The sequence below is a fragment of the Talpa occidentalis genome, unplaced genomic scaffold, assembly GCF_014898055.3.
Source record: "Talpa occidentalis isolate TD23 unplaced genomic scaffold, MPIMG_talOcc4v2.1 talOcc4.7, whole genome shotgun sequence".
Classification (NCBI taxonomy): Eukaryota; Metazoa; Chordata; class Mammalia; order Eulipotyphla; family Talpidae; genus Talpa; species Talpa occidentalis.
Window position 1 is genome coordinate 110552148 of NW_023605083.1, and position 19718 is coordinate 110571865.

Consider the following 19718-nt stretch of genomic DNA (forward strand, 5'->3'; position numbering starts at 1 on the left):
CGCTACCTGAGGGACTCGCACCTTGCATGCCGAAGCCAGCAAGACTTGGGGCTCACTTTGTGTTCCTAATTCCCGAGGTCCCTAGTGGATTCATTTGTTGTTTTATCAGAGTCTTTCTCAAGTATTTTTTACCAACAGGGAGGTGAATGATGCACTGGATTTTTGGGCCTCTGTACACATCTTTAGAGCTTCTCCTGTGCCTTCTTCAGTGTGTTTATTAATTTAGCTAAAACTGATGCCTGTCTCTATTTCACTGGTACAAATTCTGTGGATTTGGGTTGATCTTCCCAGGAAGACCAAACCTCCAGCCTACCCACACAGCTCCAGTCTGGTTTGGGTCCATCGCATGTAGACAGAAGCCCAGGGACCCTCAGATCTGAGGGCCAGGCTCTCCCCAAGCCTGTGGGGGCTGTTCCTCACCATAGGCTATATGATGCCAATCTCCCACCTCTCACCCAGCCTCTTCCATTTCTTCCAGAGCCCAGAGTGTCATCTCCAGTGGATCTCCCACCTCCCCAAGGAAATTCTAGCTCAGATACACAGGTAGACAGGAGTTGGGGGTGGCAGGGCTAATAATCTTGGTTAGTTGTCATCTCTGCAAGAGACATTTCTGAACATGAGTTTTGTCCTTCAAGTTGCACACAGAAGCAGGGTTCAAATATCCACAGAATGTGACTCCTACAAAGAGATGAATCAGTAACTGTTCTCACTTCTTGAGGCAACTTGCTGAGCAACCTGACTGCGCCCCTAGGCTGGGCAGACAACTCCCTAGACACCAGCTACAAATCTGCACTGTCAAATTCAGGCCGTGGGTGTTCTTTTCTGGAAAGGATGATTAGTAAAGGTGACCTCAGAGCCCACGAGATGGTGCCAGTTACTGGAAGGGCAGACCCACCCTGGCCAGGTCTTTGCATGGCCCTCAGTCGCCTGTGGCAACTCGTGAAAGAGCCCATTGTCCTGGGTAATCTGGGCAGAGACTGAAAACCCCTTTTTAAATGGCCTCACACAGCAGCCCGTGTTGAATCAGCTCTGCACAGATCTGACTAGACACACACACATTGAACAAGGAAGAGGAGCCTTCCCACTTTTAGTCCCTGCACATCAGGTTATGATTTGGGGGAAGAATTATGCAGGCGGCTCTGTCCTGTGGTATTGACTTTTCAGTGTCCTGCTCAGTGAAGTAGAAAAGCTGAACGTAGCTAAGAGATGCGGTGCTGTCCAAGTACATCTGGACTTGCGGGGCAGACATTAAATCCCAGCACTGAAAGCCAAGGTGAAATGCGCCCTAGAAGTCCAGCACTACCTCAGGCAAACACCGTCGTTATATAAGTACAGATTCAGGTCTCAAAACACTCCCCTCCCCACATCCGATATCATTAGGGCACATTTCTTGCTAGAGCCAATCCTCTCATGTCATGCCTTCATCCTAACTCAGTCTCCACTTGCCTAGAATGTCACAGGGCAGGAGGACTTCACATGCTTCTGATTATTTTTTCAGATAAAGAATGGATTGTGCCTGGCTCCGCTGCATGTCCTTTCCTGTCAGAAAGGAGTCCAGCCCTTTTCCAAGAAATCAAGCTGCAACTCCCAGGAAATTGCAGAACTTTTCAGGAAGATCCATACACAAGGCTCAGGCTTGAAGGTAAAGTTCATGGCGGTATGCATTTTCTGTGCTGTGTAACAAATCATCACAAACTTAGTGGCTTATGACAACACATTTTTTTTTTAATCTCATAATGCCCTGGGGTTCAGGAGTTAGGCATTCCTACTTATCCCTGGTCTCAGGGTCTCATGAGACTTAAATCAGCATAATCCTCATTCTCATCTGGAGGTTCAACTAGGAGGAAATCACTGGCTCCCCAAACCATGCAGTTAGTGGCAGAATTCATTTGCATGTGGCAATATAAATGAGTGCCCCGACTTCCTACTGGTCATTGGGGGGAGGCAGCCCTCAGACCTTTTTTTTTAATGTAAATATCTACCTATATATTTTTTAAAGATTTATTTTATTTATACAAGCCCTGGGGTACAGGCCAGAGGTGCGGGAGGGTGAGAGAATTCACCAGAGACAGAGTGAGGAGCAGAACAGGTAGATGGACCGAAAACACTGCTGAGGGGAGCAGTGGGTGAGACAAGAGAGGTCCGCCACACCATGTGGGTATCTCCCTGGCCGGCCGGGAATTGAACCCACACTGCAGAGGCTGTGGACAGCCCCACAGTGCTGCACTCAACCTGCTGCGCCAACAGGGAGGCCCAGCCCTCAGATCTTAAGAGATCCACACAGTTCCCTGCCACGTGGCACAACAGAGTGCATCCTTCTGGAAGGTTGTCAAGAAAATCTCTCTTGCTGCAGTTGGCCAAAAGAGAGTTCTGTATAAGACAGCATAACCAGGAGAGTGGCATCCATCTGCTTGTACTTTCTATGAATTAGAAGCAAGTCATGGATTCTGCTCACACTCAAGGGAACAGGATTTTGCAGGGACATGACTCATTAGAGGTCGCCTTAGGGTGTGTCCACCAACTGCTGTCTGGATTTGTATCCTACCTCCTCCACCTATTAGTAAAATGACCTTGAGCAAGTTGCTTAGCTTCTCAGGCCCAAGTTCCTTATTTGTAAAATGAGGGTTAATCCATAGGATTCTTGAGAAGAACAAATAAATTATTCTATCTCATGTTTTTCACAGAGTGTCTGGCACATAGTAAACACTCAAATGTTAGCTATGATGATGGTGGTGGTGATTAATATTAATATTATTAGCACTGTGAGACTCCGAGGTCTGTCTTGGATGTTAAGAAGCAGAAATGTAACTCAGACTAAAGCTACCTCCAGCCCTGGTTACATAACCCTCTGTGAAGGCCAGACCCATACTCTTTGCCACTCCAGAAATCTCAAGAGAGATCAGCTTCAACCTTGAGTAGGAGCCATGGCATCATGGAACATCAGGCACCAATGTCAGCCTCCCCCACCACTGGAAATCTGTCGGCGATGAGTCACGCTCAGAAGATGCTAGGGAGCTTCAGCAGGAGGTTCTGCTCATCTCTTGTGAGCCCCGGGGGCAGCTGAGCTCAAGGGACGGTGGGACAGGGCAAGCTGAACACCTCACTTGGGCTGGCTATGATTTGTGCCTCACTTAAAGGAAGCTCTGGTCTATCCGAATCATCCCTACACCTCTAACTCTATAACCTGTTCACACAAAATATCAAGAGCCATTGTTTATTCTAGTATTACCAGCATGCCATAAATTCCATGAGAATTCAAAAATAGCATGTAGGAGCCTCCCTGGTGGTGCAAGGGTTTAAGTCACAGCACTATGAAGCTATCCACAGCCACTGCAGCACTGTACCGAGTTCGATCCCCAGCCGGCCAGGGAGCTAACCCACATGGCACAGCAGACCTCTCCTGTCTCACCTGCTGCTTGCCTCAGCAGTGTCTTTCAGTCATTCTGCCTGTTCTGTTCCCCACTCTGTCTCTGAAATATCCTCTCATCCCCCACACCTCTGGCCTGTACCCCAGCTCTTGCATGCATAAATAAATTTTTAAAAATAGCACGTAAAATACATACTCAGCTTTACCATCATGGCAACAACGCAAACACACATCAACCACACAAGCTACAAGTACTCACATGAGTAATAACAATAACCCACAATAAATATTTCAAGTTCAGTCCTAACACTCTGACCTGGATGTAGGTTCACAGGGACTCTCCTGGCTGGACCCCTTCTGAGAAGTGCGTTACAGAAGCTCAGTTGTTCTGTGGCTACATTCACACTCCATGTGTACAAGGCTGTCCTGAATGGCCTGGAGGTCTTGCTCAACATCAGCCCTCGATCCCATGGTGTCCCCATGCCAGGAACACATACTGGACCCTCAGTACATTTTGTTTCTTTTAGCGATTTTGGAAACTTTGAGTTATTTATATATCAGGGAGGTAATTTTTCTAATTATTTCCATTTTTGAAGGAACAGCTGTATCTCCAGAAGAACTTGAGAGGGTGGCTGTTTTGAGGCTTATAGACTTGAAAAATCCCATCTTGTTTTATTTCAAAGAAGTCAATGATCCTTCAATAACATCCAAGAGAACTGGATGGGTGATATCATTGGTTCTTTTGGCATCCTCAGGCAGTTTTGTTGTGTACGGGGCAAGGGTCTACAGTCTACTTAGCTTTCCATTTGGGGAAGTTTCCTCTAGAGGATTTTCTGTAGATCCTTAATGCTCTATGTTTATGAGGCATGGCATTGTATACCAAACAAGTCAGGACACACAGTTGATGGCTAAAGCTTGGGTTTCTGGCTGGAGAGTCAAGTCTCTTCATCCTCCCAGTCCACAAATGCTCCAGGCACTCCTCATGCTTCAGGTCATGTGCCAGCCTTTGGCGACAGAGCCACAAAGCCATGATGGAAATAAACATGGCCCCTGTCCCACCAGTACTATCAGAGAGGACAGACAGGTCCTTCCCAGTAAGGTACAAGAAATAAACTAGGGTCGCACAGAGCATGAGACAAGCATAGAGAAGGGAGGGATGCCCAACCCAGCCTCGGAAAGGGATGGAGGAAGGCTTGGAAGGCTTCCTCGACATGTAAGTTCAAGAAGGACAATAAAGGCTGTAGGGGTGGGGTCACAGCAGTCTTCCTGGAAGAGCGAAAAACAAGTGGAAATTCTCTAAGTCCGAGAAAGCAAAGAATGCCAGGAGTTAGAGGAAGTTCTGGTCAGCCGGAGAACAGAGATGGGGAGCAGGGAAGGTATCCTGTGGAGAGGCACTCAGGTGCCACCTCACAGCCCTTCCTCAGAAAGCTACCTCAGACTGCTGCCTCTGGAAAGTCTTCAGAAAACTAAGGTTCCCCTATGCTGAGGGTTAAGGATAAAGTTAAAATCTGTAACAGAAAGTTTCCTTATTTTTACACCATTAAGCTTTAAAAAATTCTTTGTTTTAATTTTTTTTTTTTTACAAATTCAAACAATATGTAACTACATGAGTTAAAAAGAGAAAGTGTGCCTCCCTCCCTCTAATTGTTCTGCAACAGAATTCCCTGTTGACAACTGATGGACTTTCATTACAGACTGTTTCCTATGCATAACACATATCTGGATATCGCTGTTGTTGTATAAATAACAGATATCTATCAGGTACTTAACAGTGTTCTGAGCTTAGAACTGAGGGTTCCAAGTCTTTTGCATATATTCTCATTTCCTCCTGATAGCAACATGAAAATGATCACTCCTCAGAGAGGAAAACCAACACAGAGAGATTAGATAACTTACCCAGGGTCGCACAAGTGATAAGTAGCAGGACTAGGTTACACACCAAGCAATGTTACTTGAAAGCTGTTATATCTAACCACTTGCCTCCATACACGTATTTGTGTATACACACACACATACACACATACACACACACACAATATATGAGGGGTTTTTTGTTCTTTACCAAATGGGATCATATTATACATTATGATTAAATACAATATATTAAGATACATCATAATTATCATAATTTTAGGGGGAAAAGTATTTGAACAGATATTTCCCCCAAAGAAGACAAACAGCCAGTAAGCACAGGTAAATATGCTCAATATCATTGGTCATTAGAGAAATATAAATCAAAATCACAATGAGATACCACTCCATACCCACTAGGATGGCTATTTTTTTAAAAGAGAAAATATTAAGTGTTGGCAAAGATGTGGAGAACTGAGAACTTTCGTATATTGCTCATGGGGATGTTAAATGGTTCAGTCACTGTGATAAAAGAACTTGGCAGTTTCTCAAAAAGTTAAGCATAGCAGTACCATATGGCCGAGCAATTCCACTCCTCAGTATATATCCAAAGAATCACAGAGGTATGCAAACAAATACACATTACACATGTCCACATTATACACTATTCACAATAGCCAAAAGGCGGAAACAATGTCCATCAACTGATAAACCGTTACCTATCTACAATATAAAATGGAATGTGATTCAGTCATAAAAAGAAATGAAGTGCTGACACTTGCTGCAATGTAGATGAACCCCAAAGACACTACACTAGGTGCCAGACACAAATGCTCATATGTTGCATGATTCAATTTATATAAATTATCCACAACAGGTAAATCCACAGAAACAGAAAGAAAACTGGTGATTGCCATGAGCTATTTAATGGGCACAGAATTTCATTCTATAGTGATGCAAATGTTTTAGGACTAGATAGAGCAGTAGCTATACAACACTGTGATTATATTGAAGACCACTGGGTTGTTTACTTTGAAATAGTCTATTTTATATTATGTGAATATTACCTCAATAAAAATTTATCATGGAGTTTCCAGTTTCTGATGTGACTTGCTCCCAGGTATCAGCTTTAATGTTCCAGTATAAATAACTATAACAGTAAACAGAAGGTAAGAAGCAACTGACACCAGGCAACTGATACCAGCAACTGGACAAGTGCTGAGCTGCTCCCCTGAGAGAGGGTAGCAAGGAGGAAAATCCCATATTTGCTCCAACTTTCTAGTAAAGAAAGTAATTTTGAAGCTTTGGAGAGAGGAGTGGAACCCAAGCATAAAGCAGTAGTTGCATAGTTGAGTAGAAAAGCAGGGGCTTGGTGGAGAAGTCAGAATTCAGTGGCTGGGACTTACATGGTATAAATGAAAAGGAATACAAAAAGTATAACAACCACAAAATACCAAAAAACATTAAAGACTTAGGGGAAATTTTAACAAATATGGCTAAGACATGTATACCAAAAACTACAAAATTGCTGAGTGGAATTTTAAAAGCACTACATAAGTGGAAAGATATGCCATCCCCTGTTCATTGGTTGGAATACTCAATATTGTTAAGATGTTGTTTCTCCTGTAAATTGATCTATAGAATCTAACTAAAAGCTCAGAGAATTTTCTGGGTAAAAATCAACACACTTATTCTAAAATATAGATGGAAATACAAATGACTCAGCATAATCAAGACAGTTACTGTGTCTGACACATAGGAGCAAGCAAGACTGGAAATCTTATTCCACTGCTTTCAAGACTTACTATGGTATTGATCTAAGTATCATCATAAACAGAACAGAATCTAGAAATAGACCAATGCACATATAGTTTCAATAGAATTTTGACAAAATTTCAAAGGCAATTTCAAATGACATTATTTTCAAGATATAGTGCTGGAACAACTGGATATCCATATGGAAAATAATGAACCTCCTATCTTACATCACACACACAAAATAACAAAATGGACTGGAGTTGAAAGCTAAAACTATAAAGCTTCTAGACTAAAACAGGAGTACCTTGTAACCTTGAGGTAAGCAAATATTTCTTAGGACATAAAAGACAATAACCATTAAAGAAGCAAAGTGTACATCATCAAAATTAAAAACTTCTGTTCTTCGGATTATGTGATTAATAAAATGAATAGACAAACTACAGACTAGGAAAATACTTACATTTGCCTGGTAAAACAGTCATAATCAGAATATTAAAATGCCTATTAAAAAAGACAAAGTAATAATAATAATAAAAGTAAAAGAGTTAAGAAAACATTTCAAAAAAAAAGATACCTGAATACCCAGTAATGATGTGGAAAGGGGTTCTACAGCTTCTGTGATCAGGGACATACAAATTAAAACCACAATGACAAACTATTATCATACACTTAAGTGACTGAAATTACAGAAACTGAACATAACCAGCGCTGGCAAGAACACTGAGCAACTGGAACTCTCATTTATTTCTGGGAGGAATGTGAAATGGTCCTACCACCTTGGAAAACAGGCATTTTTTTAAAATAAAGCTAAACATACATCTATTGTATGACACAGAAATTCAATTTCTAGGTATATATATCCAATAGAAATTATACATATACACATAAACACAAGACTTGCATAAGAATGGTCATACAACTACATACATAGTGGCAAAAAAACCCCACAAAAACCCTGGAACAACCCAAACCTCAATCAATAGAGAATAAACAAAACATGGTATCCAAACAAGCAAGGGGACACAACTAAGCAAGTCAGCTGAGACTGCCATGACAAAATAGCAGACTGGGCAACTTAAACAACAGAAGTTTATTTCTCATGTTTCTGGAAGGTGGGAAGTCTAAGACCTAGATGCTTGCAAAAGTTGGTTTTGTTATGATGGGGCTTCTTCTCTTGGCTTGTAGGGGGCAGCCATATTGCTGTGAACTCGCATGACCTTCTCTCGCTGGGGGCGGAGGTGGGGTGCAGGGGAGGTGGCACTCTGATGTCTCTTTTTTAAGGACACTAATCGTATCAGATTGGGGTCCTACCCTTGTGACCTCATGTAACCTTAATTATTTTCTTAAAGGCTTCATCTATAGATAGAGCCATGCTGGGAATTAAAGCTTCAACATAAGGGTTGGGGGATAATGGTGGGGAGTAATGACATAGCACATATCAACATGAATGAATATTTTTAAAAATACATAATAAAAACCCTATAAAGAGACAAAATGGACACATGGGGTTAGAAATCAGAATAGTGGTTGCCTCAGTGTGGCTGGGAGATATTGATGGAAAAATGACAAAGGCAAATTTTTAAAGGATGAAAATGTCATTTATCTTCATCACAGTCATGGTGATAAATGAATATATTTGCCAAAATGTGTAGAGCTGTAGTCTCAGAATTGGTACATTTTATTACATGTCAGTTACGACTAAGTAGAGTAAATATTTCTATGTATCAGCACATATGGGTTTACCTGTACCTTTTTATTTTTTTTTTTTATTTTTTTTTTTTTATAGAGGCATGCTTTATTTGTTTGCTGGTTTCTTTGTTTGTTTTGTTTATACATGCACTGGGTATAGTCAGAAGCGCGGGAGGGCGAGAGAATTCACCAGAGCCAGAGCGGGGAGCAGAGCAGGCAGAAGGACCGAAGTACACTGCTGAGGGGAGTAGCGGGCGGCAGGAGAGGTCTGCGCGCCATGTGGGACCCTCCTCTGGTGGCCGGGGAGCAGCCGGGGATCGAACCGGCGCTGCAGAGGCCGCGCGCAGCTTCGCAACCCAGCGCTCAACCGCTGCGCCACCGGGGAGGCCCTACCTGTACCTTTTTAACAACCATATAGGCTTCCATTTTATGAATGTATCATAACTTATTACACTATTTCCCTTTGGATAGATATTTGTATTTCTTTCCAACTTTTTGCTATCATAAGCAATGTAATGGTGAACATACTTGAAGGACTGACTACTAAATGGGATTGGTACAAGTGAATAATCTGAAACCAGAAGCGAGAAGAAACTTCTCCAAGGCCTATCGTAAATTTGCACTATGAGTTATGGTGGCAGAACCTGCAATGAAAGAGGTTTGTGTTATTACTCAGAAATACTGAGGCAGAGTTAGGCTGGGCTTCCAAACATAATAATATGAACCATTTAATCTATTCCTCTTCCTTCTCTCACTCCTACTTATCCTGCCAGTATTAATGTTGTTGAGCTTCCTTCATTTAATTTTATGCTGTTAATTCCTGGAATCCCATAGTACCCTAGGCTTAATAACCATGTGCCAAGCAATGTGTGAGCACTTTATATACATTATCTCATTTAACCCTCACAGCTCCATAAGGTATTGCTGTTAGTAATTCCATACCCATTTTATAGGTAGGAAAACTGAGATTTAAACAGTTTAAGTAACTTGCCCAAGGGCACACAGCTAAAAAGTGGTACAAACAGGTTTGAAACCCAGATCCCTAATAAAAAAGGCTTTACTCTGCACCATTTCAAGCACTTCCACTCCAGCATAGTACTTCACGGGATGTCGTGAAGGTTGCACAAAATGGCTGCAGTGTTGATTACTGGCCTCTCAACAACTTGAAGGCGGTTACTGCATCTTTATCTCTGTCGTCCTAACATCTGGCACAGAGTGGAGTTCAAAGGGCTTAACACTGTGCCTGACACATAGTAAGCACTCAATGAGTGCTAATTATTATCATTATTGGAACTCAATAAACGTTTATTGAATAAGTGAACATGTGCACGAATGACTCATTATCTAAAGTATTCTTTCCGCAAATAAACAATGAACAGAGGGACAACAGGTTGCAGCCCTCCTCTCCTGCCAAGCATCTCATTGGGAGGCAGCTGAGCCGTGAAGGCACCGCCAGCCCTCTTCTGTTCACATGTCTGCTTCCCCGCGGGACATGGAAACAGGAAGGGTATCCGGTTCTGTGTTGGTGCCTCAGCCCCACTCGGCGCCAGCAGACTCAACATACTTGTGAATAAAGGATGAGTTGGCACAGTGTTGGGGGGGTGTGTCTTGTATGTTGGGGGGGGATCTGTGTGTGTGCTGCCTCTTACTCCCCTCATCCTGAAGCCTCACTGCAAGTGGGTGGGGCCAAGAGGGTGTTAACACAAAGAATGAACACAGGCTTGACGGTCAGTCAGGCAGAAGAGTGGAAGAACATCAGAAGGCCCTTGAATTTCGGTGTGTCTTTCTATTCTGTAACTCATCTTCATTTTTTAAAAAAAGATTTGTTTATGCATGCAAGAACTGGGGTACAGGCCAGAGGTGTGGGGGGTGAGAGGATTCACCAGAGACTGAATGGGGAACAGAGCAGGCAGATCTATTGAAATACACTGCTGAGGGGAGCAGTGGGGGAGACAGGAGAAGTCTGCTGTGCCATGTGGATCACCTCCCTGGCCAGGGATCAAACCTGTGCTGCAGTGGCTGCGGATAGCTTAATAGCTGAGACTTAAGCCCTTGCGCCACCAGGGAGGCCCACATCTTCATTAAAGGAGGGCCCTGCATGGAATTTACAGGATTGAGTTGGAAAAGAGCCTGGTCAGCCCCACAAAGCCAGTGAGTGCCGTTTCTCTTGACCCACACAGTCCATTTGTCTGCCTGGCTCCTGCTTCCCCCTGCCTAGCTCCTTGATTGGCTTCTGTCCTTGGCAGAAAGACCCCTGTCCTCACCACAGCCACCTTGTTCAGGGAAGAGCCCATCACAGAACTGGTATTTGACCCTTTCTGCTCCTGTGCCTGACTTGCTGACTCTTCCCACTCCTTGGCAGGGGTGGGGAGCAGGGGGTGAACTGCCCAAGAGTCTGGTGACCTAAAGTTTCACCTGAAGCACTTACTAAGAGCACATTTTTCTTTTTCTTACTGGCTCCTGCCACATCTAGCCTAGTTACTGCAATCTTCCTTTCATACCTCTAAAAGCCCTTACTCTGACTTTGTAGTTAAGTTTTCAGGGCCTTGTCCATTTACAGCAGTTTTGATTTATGTTTTATGGTAATCCTTAAACTCGTATGTGAAACTTGTTTGAAATGTCTGTTACTCCAGTTACAGAAACAATACATTTACTATATTTAAACAAAAATATATTTTCATATCAGACAAAAAGTCAAACTATTCTCAACTTTAAATACACTTGCATGATTTGAAGATGTCAAGACAAAGAGATGAGAGGAAATGAACAAATGGATAAGGGAAATACGGATCAAATCAGGATCCAACCAATAGGCGTTTCCAAAATAAAAGTGGGGGGAGAAAAGGGGGGAAGAAAAGAAACAATCAAAGAAATTATACAGGAAAATTTCTCAGTGGTGAAGGGAATAAGACAGCAGAACAATGAATGAAATAAGGCCCACACCCGCGAACAACACTGAACTAACAGGTCAGTAAGAATAAGAGCGCTGTGAAAGTTTCCAGTGAAGGTCAGGGTTCTTATAAAGGGATAAGAATTAGAATGACTTGGAGCTTCCAATAGGAAAATCAACACAGAGGGCAAGAAATCAGTGTTTCAGAGTTTTAAGGGAATTTGATTTACAACGTAAGATTCAGTGCCCAGTCCAATTATCAATCAAGCACAAAGGCAGAATAAATTTCCAAACACAAGAGATTCAGAAATTTTACTCACCACATAGGATATGTGGCATAGGATATTTCTGAGTGGTATACTATAGCAAAATAGGAAGAAAAATCAAGAATGCCATCCCAAATCTCATACCCTGTGGCTTGAGTCCAGGAAATCAGTGAAAGGAAGTTCCAGAATGATTGCTGTCCAGAGAGAAGCAAGAGGACAGAAAGCTCTAGAAGGTAAATTGTAGGGCGACTAAAAACTCAACAGAAAGCCTATTGGGATGGGAAGTTTTGGGGGGAAATTGAGAATATAACGAAGTCCAAAAGTGCAAGGTAAAAAGAAATGTCATGGGAGATTCCAGATCAAAGAAAAGTATCACAAGACATCAAACTTTAGCAGGTTTGTCACTGGCTGGAAAAACCACCATATCTGGGTGTGTAAGTTTCAATAATGTAAATACTGTTTATTGATTTTCGGGTCAATCTTTCAGCAAAGCGTGAAGACTTAATTTCAGTTAGGAAACAATGAGGATGCTATCACTTGAGACTGTGTTAAAGTAAATGTACCTATGACAGAAACATGGAGGTAGTGCCAGGGAGAAGGGCAGAAGGGGAGGCCTTCTGCAGGGATGATGCTGGCTGGGACTTCACTCCCCAGTGTTCAACAAAGTTAGTGGCCTTAAGGACAGAATTCAAACAGAGGCTGTCCCCATACACTCCCCACACCAATTTTTTTAAATCATATTCTTACTGTAAAAACAACATAACGATGACTTCAAAGGAATAGTTTCAATCACCCACAATCCTCCCCATGCCTGTGCACCATAATCACATTTTTTCCATGATCCCTTTTATTTAGTCTTTGTCTACATTATACATAATTCTGCATAGTTCTGATGCTTGTCTACATATAATTTTGTAAGCATTCTACCTCTCATAAATGGTGTTGCTTGTTCCTACATAGTCTGCATAATTATCCATTTTAATGGCTGCATATTATGCAGGATCACTTTTAATTAGCAACAGCACCCTGGTTAACAGTTCATCATTATGCCAAGTATTTATTTTTTAATCTCCATTCTACTTTTGTATTAGGCTGTTCCATTTACAGAATGCTTGCTTATCATCCTCATGACTTGAGAGTGTGTAACGGGGCAGGTGTTATTACCCCTGCTTTATAGATTAGGGAATTTCGATCCAGAGACCCCAAGGGTCTTGCTCAAGGTCATACCGATAGCAATCACGGGATTGAATGGAAAACTCCCCTGGGTGGTTTCTCTCCAAGTCCAGGGCTCCTTGTACCCTGATGTGGGACATCACTTAGCACAGTCTCATTCAGCCAGGTGTCCGCACAGGAAGAAATTAGCATCACTTTATTTGCAGGTGAGGAAGCTGAGGGAAGGTAACTTGCCCAAGGTCACACGGTAGAGCCAGGTATCAAAACCAGGCAGGCTGGCTTCAAAGCCAGATCTCTCTCCAATACTGTATACCGCCTCGCCAGGTCCCTAAATTCTCAAAAGTGAATCTCTTGAACCCCTTGGCCTACACCAAGGCGTCCACATTCTTGTCCTGTCCCACCTACTTATTCTCATGTCTTGGCAAGTGGGGGCCCTGTTGTCACACCCATTTTAGAAGAACCCTTGGGCTGGCCCCAGGCAGCCAGCCATAGGGAGGCATTCTTCTTGACCACAATCAGTGAGTGAGATTTTTGGGTTTTTTCTCCATATTTTTGCATTTGGTTGTGGTTTTTTTCCCGTGGTATATATACCTATGTAGATATATTGGTATACTTACATACAAATATAAACATATTTTTATATACCATATAAATAACTCGAGTTACCATTTGAACTACTTCTTAATGAGATATAAGTGACATATTATATTAGTTTCAGGTGTACAACATAATGATTCAATATTTGTATGTATTGAGGAATCACTATTACAAGTATAGTAACATTGGTCACCCTACATAGTTGCATTTTTTTCCTTACAATGAGAATGTTTAAGATCTACTCTCTCTTAACAACTTTCAAATAATAATGCAACATTATTAATTATAGTCATCACTGCTATTTTTTTAATAAGGTTTGGATTTTTTAATTATTTATTTTTTGAAAAAGATTTATTTATTTATACAAGAACCGGGGTACAGGCCAGATGTGTGGGAGGGTGAGAGGATTCACCAGAGACAGAGTGAGGAACAGAACAGGCAGACTGACGAAACACACTGCTGAGGGGAGCAGCGGGTGAGACAGGAGAGGTCTGCTGCACCATGAGGGATTCTTGCCAGCCGACCAGGATTGAACCCGCGCTGCAGAGGCTGTGGACAGCTTCACAGTGCGGTGTTCAACTGCCTGCTCCACCAGGGAGGCCTGGATTTTTTTTTTAAAGATTTTATTTATACAAGGACCGGGGTACAGGCCAGATGTGCGGGAGGGTGAGAGGATTCACCAGAGACAGAGCGGGGAACAGAACAGGCAGACGGACTGAAATACACTGCTGAGGGGAGTAGCGGGCAAGACAGGAGATGTCTGCTGCACCCTGTGGATTGCTCCGAGGCTGGCGAGGATTGATCCCACACTGCAGAGGCTGTGGACAGCTTCACAGCCCTGCGCTCAACCGCCTGCACCACCAGGGAGGCCCTCATCATTGCTATTAATTGTAATGTAGAGTAACTGTAAATAACTTGTTTTATAAATTTATATATTTACCCACTTCCCATCCCCCATCCTCCCCACATGAACCACACTGTGTTTCTTTCATTTTCTTGAAGGCACTAACCTCTTAGCTACCACGATGTCTTTCTATGTGCTGTTCCTTATGTTTTCCATGGAAACTCTGCTGCCTCTAAACTTTTTCTCTGCTCCAAGATTTCTTCTTATGTTTAAAGCAGAACTTATGTGTCACAACCTCAAAGAGATATCTTTCCAACCACTGAATCCAATTAATTCTTCCCATATTGTTCATTAGCAAAAAGGTCTTATTTATTTTGCTCCTGGTACTTTACAAATCAAGGGTCTTTATTTGTAATTTTTTGTTTATTTTATTTTCTGTTTCTTTCCCTACTAGACTTCAACCTTCATGAAGGCAAAGGCCATGTCTAGCTTGTTCACTGTTGTATCCCCAGCCTTCAGCATAGCCCCCAACACACAGTAGGTGCTTAACACCTATCTACTGCTGAATAAAGGAATATAGGATTAAATGCAAAGGAATAAATGAACGAATGGCTTTCCCTCTGCTCAATGACAAAAGACAAAGAGGGAAAGGTAGTACACATCTCTCTTCACAAAACAGGGAGCCTCTTCCTTAGGGTGACAGTTGCCAGATGGTGCTAGTGAAAGGGATGTGACCTAGAGAAGACTCCTTCTAGTTTTTTCTTAGGTGCATGGACTTCGTCATCATTGCTTGACTTTTTCTGATGAGGATTTGCTTCCACAACTCATTTTACTTAGCACCTACTCAGAGGAATTCACATTCTCTGCAGTCTCACAAGCAGGTGACCAGATGTGTACCAGGTGGCTTGGGATCAAAAATATGTCACCATTAACTGTCCAGAGGGATAGCTGACTAGGGGAAATGTAGATAAATGGAGGTCTGGTGTGCAAACCACAGCTTGAGAGGTGGAGATGGTGGTTTTATATGGCAGCATTGTTCTAACCTGCTGAAGGGGCCCACTCCCTTCCCCTCTTAGCGTTTTCATGTGTGGAACTTTCTCAGCTCTCCCACACAATCTTCCAGGCTTGTCCTTTGTCACCCCCACAAATTGCTGAATGAAGGAAAAGACTCAGTCTTTTGGGTCTAGTCCTTTGAAAACATATGTACCTGTTTAAGGAAGCTCTGTGTAGCCTATCAGCCTAGAGAATCAAGCACAACTTTGAGGAAGAAAGTCAAGTTTCTGAGTCCCATTTCTTTCTGACCCTTATCAACTGGGTAACACAGACAATTCAATCTCAGTTTCCTCAGCTGACACCCAGTCATTGCCAGACTTTAGTGAGCAGTGATGAGGACTGATTGAGACAAGATCACATTAAAATGCTTCTTCAGTTATGAAAGACAATTCAAATGTTAGTGGTATTACTTACCTTCAGTGAAGGAGGGCTGTGTTATGGTGCATTAAGGGTTAAAGATTCAGGAACCAAAAACTCCCTCTATAACAAAAGAAAAGAGAAAAATAATGCCCACTTCCGGATGCACTTGAAGGACAGATTGCTTAGGATGGGATTGCAATCGGGTCTCCAAGTGGGAGAAATGATTGCCATCCTCATCAATATTACTGCCGGCTGAGTCTACATGGGACTCGATCAGGTAATTGAGGTCCCAAATTTAGTTTTTTCCCAGACACCAAGATTAATAGGAATGACTTCTGGGAATTAACTCTTTGTAGTTTTCTAAATGCACAATACACTTAGGATTTCACATTAACATTTAGACCTGAACATTTGGAAGGCAAAGATCTATTGTCTGGCGTATCTAGCCCAAATGTGTAGGAGGTCAAGGTCATAGGATTGCTGTAGAGTTGTCAGTTCTAGTTTGATCTGAGGAGGTTCAACTACCTGCACCCTTAGGCAGCTACTTCCAAAAGGTTGTTGTTCCAAAGGGACCTTGCGAGAGAGAACAGTAACAACTGGGGGCAATCTGCCTCAGATGCTATAGAAATAACAACTGACAATACAATATGCAGCTAAAACATGCACCAGTACCACTCTGCTGTTGTTGGAGCAGGGGCATTTATATCACTAACTCGATAAATATTTTTTAAAGATTTATTTATACATACAAGAACTGGGGTACAGGACAGAGTTTTGGGGGCTAAGAGGATTCACCAGAGATAGAGTGGAGAACAGGACAGGCAGACTGACTGAAATACACTGCTGAGGGGAGGAGTGGGCGAGTCAGGAGAGGTCTGCTACGCCATGTGGGTCACCTCCCTGGCTGGGATCAAACTCGTGTGTACTGGCTGTGGTGAGCTTCATAGTTGCATCTTACCCCCTTGTGCCACCAGGGAGGGCCCTAACTCTGAGTGCAACAGTAATAGGACGGGGGGGGGGGGGGGGGGGGGGAGGGAGACCTATATGTTTCTCACTATTGAGTTCATTATATCAATTGAAAAAAAATCCAACACCCTTTCATGATAAAAACAATTAACAAATTAGGAGTAGAGGGAATCTCTTCAACGATTATTAAGGGCATCTATTAAAAAAAAATCCTCTGCTAACATTGTACCTAGACTGATGCAAACATCAGTCACAGAAGCCCACTTTTGCTATTCCTATTCAACTCTGTATTAGAAGTTCTTGCCCAGAAAATCAGGCAAGAGAGAGCAAAATGTATCCAAACTGGAAAGAAGTAACACTATCTCAGTGATATGATCTTACATCAGAAAACCCTAAAGAATTCACACATCCCTCCCCCAAAACATTAGAACTAATAAACAAATTCAGCAAAGTTGCAGGATCATTATACAAAAATCAGTTATAATTCTATGTTAACAATGAACAATCCAAAAAGGAAATTAAGTGAAATAGTTCCATCCACAATAGCATCAAAAAGAATAAGAAAGTTAGGAATAAAGTGAACCAAGGAAGCATGAGACTTCTATACTGAAAATGATAAAATGTTGTTGAAAGAAATTAAAGAAAACATTTAAGGAAAGGAAAAGACATTTTGTGATCATGGATTGGAAAACGTAGTATTGTTAAGAGGTAATGCTCTCCAAATTGATTTATAGCTCAATACAATCTCTACCAAAATTCCAACTGTTCTCTTTGCAGAAATGGACAAGCTTACCCTAAAAATTTATATGAAATTGCAAGGGACACTGAATAGTCTAACAACTTTGAAAAAGAAAAAAGTCGGAGGTCTCACACTCTCTAATTTCAAAACTTATGACAAACATTGATATTGTGCTCACATAAGGATAGATATCTAGATGGATACTACAAAATTAGGAATCCTGAAATAAACCCAGACATGCATGTATAACCAGCTGACTTCTGACTGCCCTTGTGGAAAAAGAATAGTCTTTTCAACAAATGTTGCTGGGACATTTGAACATTTGAAATGCAAAAGAATGAAACTGGATCCCTACCTCATATCATATACAAAAATGCATTCAAAATGGGTCAAAGACCTAAATGCAAGAACCAAAACTATTAAACTCTTAGAAGAAAACATAGATGTAAATTTTCGTGATCTTGAATTAGATGTCAGTTTCTTAAATATCACATCAAAAGCATAGGAACAAAAGAAAATACATATAAGTTAAAGTCTCTTAAAATAAATCATTTTTTGCATCAAAGGATATCAAGAAGGGAAGAGACAACACACAGTATGGGAGGAGACATTTGTAAATCATATATCTAATAAGGATCTAGTATCCAGAATATATAAAGAGCTCCTACAACTCAACAACAAAAAGATAATTCAATTTAAAATTTACAAAGGACTTAAATATACATTTCTCTAAAGAATATATATATAATTGGACAACAAGCACATAAAAAGCTGCTCAACTTCATTAGTCATTAGGGAAATGAAAGACAAAACCACGATATACCACTTCATATATAAATAACAAAGATTTCTATTGTTTTGCCAACAATAGAAAAGGCCAATAATAGCAAGTGCTAGTGAATATGTGGGGAAATCCGAATCGCCATACACAGCTGGTTTGAATATAAAATGGTTTAGAAACTGTAGAAAATAATTTGGAAATTCTGAAAAAGTTTAACATTGATTTGGAATTGCCATTATGTCCCTGCAATTTTACTCCTTAATATATCCTCCAAAGAACTGAAAACAAGTGTTCAAACAAAAATAAGTACACAGATGTTCATAGTTGCACTATTCACAGTAGCCAAAAGGTGAGAACAACATATGTGTCCATCAACTGATAAATGAATAATCAAAAGGTGATGTAACTATAGAATGAAATATTATTCAGTCATAAAAAGCAGTGATGTACTAATATATACTATGACATGGATGAAACTTGAAAACAGGTAAGTGAAAGAAGCCAGACAGAAAAGGCCACGTACTGTATGATTCCATTTATATGAAAAGTCCAGAATAGGTAAATCCATAGATAGAAAGTAGTGCTTGCCAGGGATTGGGGGGAAGAGGAAACAGGGGTGACTGTTTAATGAATATTTCTTTTAGGGTTAATGAATATGTGCTGGTGATGGTTACACAATATTAAAATTAAAAGTCACTGACTTGTACACTTACAAGTGATTTAATAGTGAATTTCATGTTATGTGAATTTAATCTCAAATTTCTCTGTTCAATTTCAAAGAAAGAATTGGCACACCTCAAGACGTTTTCTACTGAAATCAGTTTTGCCAGCAATAAAAGGTACTGAACTCTTCACTTTCTGCAAGGTGCATCCTGAGGCCCCCATTTTTAACCCCATTGTGGCTTTGATCATTTCATAAGACTCTAAGCTTCATTTGAATAGGGATGGAGTTTGGATCCCAGAGTCTATCCAGGTGCCAAGAATATGAAAACAGTAGCAAAATAAATAGATAGATAGATAGATAGATAGATAGATAGATAGATAGATAGATAGATAGATAGATAAGCAAACAAACAAACCAGTGGGATGTGAACTCCTAGAGAAGTCACAAAGACAGTCCAGTCAACAAATGACCCAGAGAGGACCTAAATGAGACACCCTTTATTCCTGTCCAGATATGGCCGTCCCTCTTAGAGTAATGACATGAGCAGGAAAAAAAGACCTCCCCCCAAATACATGATAGCACAGAAAAACAGCCTGTTTCCTCTTCTTCCTCCTTTCCTACAAAATCCTAAGGCATCACAACTGAAATAAGAAAGCATCTCTAGTCAGGTGCAACGAACGCCAAGGTTACCAAAGGGAAATCACGTTGATTATTGAAATG

The 19718-nt window shown here is 41.4% G+C and overlaps 1 protein-coding gene across 1 annotated transcript in view; it reads right to left on the reverse strand.

The window, feature by feature from the left end:
* Nucleotides 1-19718, reverse strand: part of MSI2 (musashi RNA binding protein 2) — a 468006-nt gene that overhangs the window by 423698 nt on the left and 24590 nt on the right. Inside the window, exon 2 of the mRNA XM_054688817.1 lies at nucleotides 15903-15968. The gene's annotated coding sequence lies outside the window, so the exon portion shown is untranslated. The remainder of the gene's footprint in view (nucleotides 1-15902; nucleotides 15969-19718) is intronic.